General features: G+C 66.3%; 1 protein-coding gene across 2 annotated transcripts in view; it reads right to left on the bottom strand.

Annotated features, from left to right (window-relative positions):
- OSBPL5 (oxysterol binding protein like 5) overlaps window positions 1–7851 on the bottom strand; it is a 55368-nt gene extending 47517 nt beyond the window's left edge. For both annotated transcript variants that reach the window (XM_036281169.1, XM_036281168.1), the window contains exon 1: window positions 7795–7851. The gene's annotated coding sequence lies outside the window, so the exon portion shown is untranslated. The remainder of the gene's footprint in view (window positions 1–7794) is intronic.

A 7851-nucleotide genomic window follows, 5' to 3' on the forward strand; every position in this document is an offset into this window, starting at 1 on the left:
TCCCCCAAGCCGAACCTGCAGAACCATTAGCAGACCCTGCCCCCGCCCCGCGGTCTCAGGTTCAGCTCCATCTTTTCAGCTTCATTGAGGGTGACTGGGCCAGTAAATTGTAAGAGAGTCAGAGTGTGTACAGGTGATGCCCTGGCTGGTTTGGCTCAGCAGTTAGAGCGTCGGCCTGCGGTCCAGAGACCCGGGTTCGGTTCCCACTAAGGGCACATACCTCGGTTGCAGTTTGTCCCCGGCCCTGGTTGGGTTGTGCAGGTGGCAGCCACTCGATGTGTCCCTTTCACGTCGATGTTTCTCTCTCTCCCTCCCGCTCTATCTGAACGAAAAATGGAAAAATGTCTTTGGGTGACGATTAAAAAGAAAAAATGTCCTCCGGTGAAGATAAAAAAAACCAAAAAGTGTGTGCAGGTGGTGCTTTGCTATGCCGCACCTGTGCAAGGACTCCCTCCCTAGGTGATTAACAGCCCATCACCTCACAGTCACCTGCTTTCTCACCGTCTCAGGCTCAGCGAGGACGCGATACAGTGTTACCAGCTGTAGCCACCATGATGCACCTGCCTTTGTTCTTAACCAACGAAATGAGCGGGTCTCTTAGAGACCCCTGTGGACCCTGGCAAACGCCTCTGTCGCCTGCCCAGCCCTGAGAGATTTCTCCCTGGGGGCGGGGGAGAAGCCTGGGATCTTTCCAGGGGACAGACGCGGCAGGAGGGGGGCCTCCAACGCCAGAGAAGTCAACGGACTGGCTAAGAAAGTTTGACTTGACCCCCGACAGCACCTTGAGCCCAGGACACTCGTCCCTGCCCACTCACCCTGGACCGGGGTCCTGGGCAGAAACATCTCTGCAGGAAGCTTTGCTACTCAAGCTCCAAATCCGCTGTGTCCCTCCGCCCATCTGCCGGGGAACGGCCGGCTCCCCCACCCCGCCCCCGCATGTGCCAGGGCGACAGTGCAGCCACTGGCCACGTCCAGTCGCGCACCCGGGGACCCACAGCCCGCTCTGGCAGGCACCCCAGAGGAGCTCCGGAACACAAACACGCCCCAAAGATAACACGGAACCATCCCAAATGTCCCCCCAGGAGCAGGGGCATCAACGGTGACTTCCTGGTATAAAGCGAGGGGCGTGAGGGGGGACCAGGCTCTCGGAGCCGGGGGCCCACGAGGAGCCGCCGGTGACTCGGAAGTTGTCTGCGACGCCGCAATCACGAGGGGCAGAAGGGACCGAGCCTGTCACGAAGCCAAGGAGCCCGTGTTTGTTTGTGACTCTGTCCATATATAGTAAAACCACAGAACCCGCCTGGGACGCTGGCTTGGACGTCTGGGGGAGGTGCAGGAGGAGGGCCGAGCTCAGGGCTGTGCTCCGGGCTGGACCCTGGGCACACACGGCCCCGGAAAGAGGGTTGGCCCCCTTCTCCCGAGTGGTTCCCGGGTTTAAATCCTTCACGGTCACTACTCATTCATCAAACTTTCATTAGGGATCAAAGAGATGATCCCTCCCCGCTCCCAGAGCTTAGCGGCTGGGAGCTGGAGGGTGGGCCGGGGACCCAGCACTCACGGGGCCGGCGCTGCGAGGGCCCATTCCCCAGGCGAGGACACCGAGGCCCGGAGCTCAAGGCATGTGCCCAGGCCCCTGGCGAGGGACGTCGGAGCTGGGGACTGCCATCCGGTTTGCAGCCTACTGGGCCACGTCTAACCGCCGCCGCGGGCGTCCACGCGGTCAGACTCTCGGGGCGTGTGCCCCCCCCGGAGGTCAGCAGTGCCTTTTACAGGGCCCCCGTTTACAGGTGGGGTGTCCTTGGCTTCATGAGCTGCAAAAGCTCCTGCCCCTGAGTACACAGGACGCCCAAACCCAGCAGCAGCAGCAGCCACTGACCCGCCAGGACACACAGGCGAGGTCTCCGCAGCCCCGTGGGGGCCCGAGGACTGGGGCCAGCAGAAGGAGACCCCATCCATCGGACGAGGGGGGCAGGGGGCTGAGGCGGGGTGCCGAGCCAAGAACCCAACTCGTCACACTGCTACGTGCGCCCGCTGTGGGTGCTGACGCGGCGCAGCAGACAGACGCAGAGGAAGGGCATCCCCGAACAGCGTGTGCGGAGGCAGACAGGTGCGGGCAAGGCCAGGGTGGCCCCCCCCTTCCCCCGAGGCCACAGGAGAGAGCAGGCCCCAGGCTGGGACAGCAGAGGCGCCTGCTGGCTTCCCTCTGATCAGCTGAGGGAGAACCAGCCCCGCCTACAGGCCTCGTGGCAGCGGAGGGTTCTGCTGGGCACCGGCTCTGCGGCTGGGCACCCACTGCCAGGGAGCATCTGCGTCGGAAAGAAAGCTGAGGGCAGCTGCCCGGCCTCAGGCCTGGCGCACAGACTGCAGCTCGGGCCCTGGGGCCGCGCCACCCGGTTCCCCGGCCGCGCTCGGGGTGGAGACCCGTGTGGGTGAGGGTTCCCTTCCGAGTGGGCTGCTCTCTCGCTCCACTTGAGGACAAGGGCCCAGGATGCCAGAGGCAGCACCAAGGACGTGCTGGTGGCCTGGGGGTGGCTGCTCCGGGGTCTGCCGAGCCGTCCCTGCCCCGCTCCGGGACCACAGGGGAGGGACGGCAGGTGTTCCCTCCAGCTGTGCCCGCTGCCACCAGGCCAGCGGGGGAGGGAAGGAGGAGGGGAGACAGGTGTCCACTCACTTTCCAACATTTTTTTTTTTTTTGGTTAATCCTCACCCAGGGATATTTTAGCATTGAATTTTAGAGAGAGTGGAAGGGAGGTAGAGAGAGAAACATCGACGTCAGAGTGACCCATCGACTGGTTGCCTCCTGCATGCTCCCACCTGGGGCCGGGGATCTAACCTGCAACCCAGGCAGGTGCCCCTGACCGGCATCGAACCCACAACCCTTTCACCCGTTGCTCTAACTGCTCACTGGCCAGGGTCCGCCTCTAACTTCTCCAAATCGGTGGAACCCTCTTTCCATGCACAGCCTGCTGTGTGGGTGGGGAGACCCTGCGGCACCTGGGGCTCACGCGGGGCCTGAATGCGAGGTCCCGGCTCCCCCGCTCCCCAGGGTCCCCGAGGCCCTGCCGTGCGCCTGGCCCTGGGCTGACAGGAGGTCTGCTTCCCACCCCTGCAGGACCCAGGCCAGGGTCACCAACACGGCTGATGCTCGCCCAGCCCACGCGTGAGACCCGTCTGGTTTCTCCCGGGACGGCTGTGCACGGATTCACGGGGGGCAGACGGAGCTGCAGGGGGAGAAGAGACCCCTGGCCCCAGCGCCCGGGGTAAGATCCCTGAGCCGTCTTCCTAGGCCAGGGCCCCTGTTCCACCAGGATCCCTGACGCCCTCAACCCCTCGGACCCTGGCCCGGCCTCCTCCCTGTCCTTCAGCCCCAGGTCTGCAGCAGGCCCAGCTGGCAGAACCAGGGCTCTGCGGGACAGCCTGCTCTGTTCCTTCCGGGGACGGTCCTGGGCTCACCTCGAGACCTCAAGAGGGGCCTCCTTCAAGGGACCCGCTGCAGAGACATAGAAGCAGGCCCTGTCCAGTGAGCTTCGAACGCTCGCCCTCACCTCTGACCAGCATCCCACAGACAGAATAAAGAACCCGCAAGGCCCCGCCCTCTGACCCCCGGAACTTCCTGCCGGTTCTCTGGCCTGCATCCCTCCGGATCGGCCTGACTCTGACTGGGGTGTGGGGGTACCAGGCCTTCCCGTGTCCGCTGCCCAGATGCTCACTGGCCGCCCTCGCCCTTTAAATGACTCTCCACCCGCGCATCCCAATAAAAGGGCACACAAACCCGGCCACTGCTGCTGCAACCAGTGCACAGGCCGCGAGGCCGGAGCCCGGCTCTTGAATGGACCCTCTGCCTTTTCACCCCAACAGGCAGCATAAGACCCCAGCCTTGCACGCCCTTATCCACGGTGCTCCCCACCTCCCAGCCCTCCCCTCCCCAACTGCACAGCCCTGGCCCTTTAAGACACCTCCCTGCGCTGGCTTCTCCCCATCAAGGCCACCTCATGCGTCCTCCCCTCAGCAAGGACCCTCCTTCCCGAGATCCAGCTCCAGGCCAGGGAAGGGACAAAGGGTCGCTCCTGCCTGTTGGTGGTGGAGGACCAGGGGCCTCACTCCCTCCTGGCCCTGGGCCCGCCCCTCCTCATCCCTGCCAGGCACCACCTCCCTCTGCCTTCCTGGGGACTTGCTGTCACCCACAGCAGAGCAGAGTCTACCCCCGGTTTCCAAATCCCCCTGCCGGGGACGGGGGGCAGCCTGGCCGCTGGAATGGGAGGTGCCCGCATTCTCGCTGGGTGAAGACCTGCATGGAGGGACGGCTGTGCCCTCCACCCCTGGGCTCCGAGGCCTGCTTAGTCCACCTCCACGTGCCACAGTGCAGGACGGGAGGGAGGGAGCTGGTGGCGCAGGGACCAGGGGTGGGAGATGCGGGAGGGACGTCCAGTCCCAGCCACCCACCTTCCCGGGCAAAGACGATTCTACGGCGTCACCTGGGCACAGAGCACCTACTACTCGCCAGGCCCCGGGAAGAGAGCCCCGGGCAGACATTCAGGCAACAAGTGTGCTCATGGCCCCGCCGGGGGCCTGGCCCTGGTCCAGCTGCTGTCTCCGCAGTCGGCCATTCAATCACGCAGAGACCGACGGATGACACGGATCAATGCTGCTGGGAAAACGGACGCGGCTGCCTCAGACCGGGCGCTTAGTCCGGCACGGAGGGTCTCTCGGAGAAGTGGAACCTGAGTTAAGGTCTGGATCAGCGCCCTGGGCAGAGGGTGCAGCAGTGCAAAGGCCCCGGGGCTGGATGCCATGAGCGAGGGGGCAGGGCCAGGAGTCTGGAATTACTCGGAGCGCAGTGGGAATCACACACGCTGAGCAGGTAAGTTTCGGGGATGTGGTTTATGTACTCAAAGGTCGTGCTGGCTGCCGGCGGGGGACCAGAGGGCCCGGAATGGAGAGCCAGTGCGGTGGTCAGCGTGGCCTTCGGACAAGAGCCCGTGGTGCCCCGAGGAGCAGAGTGGGTGTGCGGCAGGCGTGGCAGCTGGGCTGTGCTGGTTCTGAGGTTCATGGGAGGCCCTGGGGGTGCCCCACGTCCCTGAGAGCTGGCCAACCAGGCTCACGCCCTGAGCTAGGGGGACTGTCTCTCCCTGGCTGGAGGGCCCAGGTCACCTTGGCAATTCTCTGACAGCCTCTCCTCGCATCCCTCAGGGCTGCAGTCCTGGTTACAGGGGTTCCCTCCGTGGGGGTCCCGGAAGCCCTTCCAGGCCGCCATCTCCGGCCTGCAACATCCCTCACCTTGGATGGCTTGTCCCCGGCCCCTTGGCTGGACAAAGCTCCCCGCCTGCGAGTCACTGTTGTGATCAGGCAGGTCCTGGGCACACAGCTGGGCCCACTCCCCTTGGCACAGATCCGGCGCAAGACAACGTCACACCCTGTGCACACGCTCCCAGGGGCCCTGGCTGGGAACAGCTGTGATGCTGAGGGGACAGCACGGCCAGAAGGCCAGTGCCCTGCGCCTGGCTGCACCAGCCCCTCTGAAAGGACCACCCTCTGGGGCACAGCTCCCGGCAGGCAGCAGCCACAAGTGTCACGCTGGCTGCCACCCAGAGCTCACCTTGCGCTCACCACCACCTCATCCGTGCAGGTCCGGGAGGGCAAGGGGCAGTCTGGCACGCGGCCATCCGCCGCTCCTCTGTGATGGCCACGAGCCACACAAGCACCTCCCAGGGTGTTCTGTCCTTGGTGACCTTTGGGAGGTCCCGGCCTTTCCTGTACCCCCAACGCCTGGCCCCCTGTGCCCGACGGTGCTCAGCGGGCTCCCTGCTACCCCTGTGAACCCCGAGGAGGGAACTGCACAGGTCTGCTGCCTTCATCTCAGAATGACGGGCCCTGCTGGGGCGCCGTGTACCCCGTGCCTCGGTTCTCCAGGGCCCCGTGGCAGGCCGCACTGGACACCCCGAGCTGGGTCCACACTGTCTCAGCTGAGGCCGGACACCTGTCCCTTGAACGACGAGTGAGATGGGGCAGGGCACGCTCCTGTCCCCTTGGGTACGCTCCCCTGTACACGGCGCCTGTGTGTCCCCAGGGGCGTGCACCAGCGGGGGCTTGGCCACAGAGTCAGCACACAGCGCGAGGCCCCCAAGCAGTCCCCTGACCCGGCTCGTCACGCAGTGTTTCTTCCTTCCCCACGCGCAGCAGGTCCGATTGCTGTCACCACCCGGGAGGCGTCCAGGGAGAGATTTCAGGAGAAGCTGACCCCGGACATGCTCACCTGAGGGGGAGGGGCTGCCGTCTGCCCGGAGCCCCCGCAGCCTTCTGAAGGACGCCGGGATCCAGGGCCCAGAGGGGGGCCTCCCCTTCGCGTTCCCCAGGCTCTGCCCAGGGCTCAGCAGCAGTGTCCCCGAGGCAAGGCCCTGGGTCTGCTCTGCCCCCTTCTCCACACACAGCCGGGACTCGGACCAGACACACCGGGGCTGCCTGCCCGCACCCTGGCCCCGCACGTGCAGGCAGACAATAGAGCTTCAGGACCGAGGGGACCGCAGACGCCCCCGACCTGTCTGCTGTCCGCAAGGCCTGTCAAGTGCCAGGAGCCCCCACCCCACACCCGAGGAAGGTGGGGAAAGGCCTCGGCAGACTGCGGCCTGTTGTGAGGGCAGGGTCTCTGCTGTCTGGGACCTGGACCCACCCAGTCCACACAACCGAGGGTGCACACACCCAGCCCGAAGGCTGCCCACGTCCCCGGCTGGGACAGCCTGCCTCTGCCCTGCCCTGCTGGCTGTGCTCAGGGGGATGGTCACAGGGGTCCACCTGCAAAAGGCGTCCAGAAGGGGAGCAGGCAGACAGACACCCGTGTAAACGATTCCCGTGGAGACACGAGAGCGAGGGAGTAAAACCCTCGGGGGTGAAGGGGCAGAGCCCGGCCCAAGGGCAGCTGAGGGGCAGAGAAGCCCCCTCCTTCCTAGAAGGCCCTGTCCACACCCCCAGGAGTCACCCATCCTCACTCCAGCCACTGCTGACAGCAGACAGCCCCAAGGAGGGGGAGAGGGGGGCTCTGCCTGGGGAGCCCAGGCTGGTGAGTGGTTCCCAGGGGCTGCCATCAGCCCCCAACACCATGTCCCCCTCCCCTAATCCCCAGGACCCTCCGGTACTCCTGCCCCGGAGCAATTATTGAGGCTCCAAATCTTTAGGGGGTCAGTGGCCTGGAGGTGGAGGCTGTGGCTGGTGGGTGAGCAGGTGGCCCCCCACTCTGCGGACCCAGACAGCTGCCCTGGGAACCAAGCCCAGAGCTGGGCTGCCAGACGCGGCATCTCCGTCCCCCCCTTCCACCCGCGCACCCCAACCCTTCTGGACCCCGGGGTGGGCTCGGCTAGGGCACGGACCTGGCTACTCGAGGCGGACGGACATAGCCGCTGCCCTCCTGGCCCGCTCCTTCAAGCTGCACCAAGTGGGGAGCCAGGCTGCGCGCGCCGCTCCCACACCCGGGCCCCACCCGCGCCCTAACCCTCCCGCCTGAGACCGTCCCTGCGCTACTCCGGGCTCCTGGCGCGACGGGCCGGGGCGGGTCTCCGCGGTGCCGGCCTTTGTCGGGTCCCCAGGGTCCGGGAGCTGCGGCGCGGGGTTCCCCCGGTCCCCGAAGCTGGCCGCCGGCGGCCCGCTGGACGCTCCCGGCCCTCTGCGCCTCGGCCTCTCCGGACCCCTCCCCGGCCCCTCCCGGCCCCTCCGGACCCCTCCCCGGCCCCTCCCGGCCCCTCCCGGCCCCTCCGGGCCCCTCCCGGCTCCCTGCCCGGCCCATTCCCGCCGCCGCGCTCCTACCTTGCGCAGAGCCGGGGCGCTGGGCCGGGCGCGCGGGGTTCAGCTGGCGGCGCGGCC

The sequence above is a fragment of the Molossus molossus genome, unplaced genomic scaffold (assembly GCF_014108415.1).
Source record: "Molossus molossus isolate mMolMol1 unplaced genomic scaffold, mMolMol1.p scaffold_m16_p_31, whole genome shotgun sequence".
NCBI lineage: Eukaryota > Metazoa > Chordata > Mammalia > Chiroptera > Molossidae > Molossus > Molossus molossus.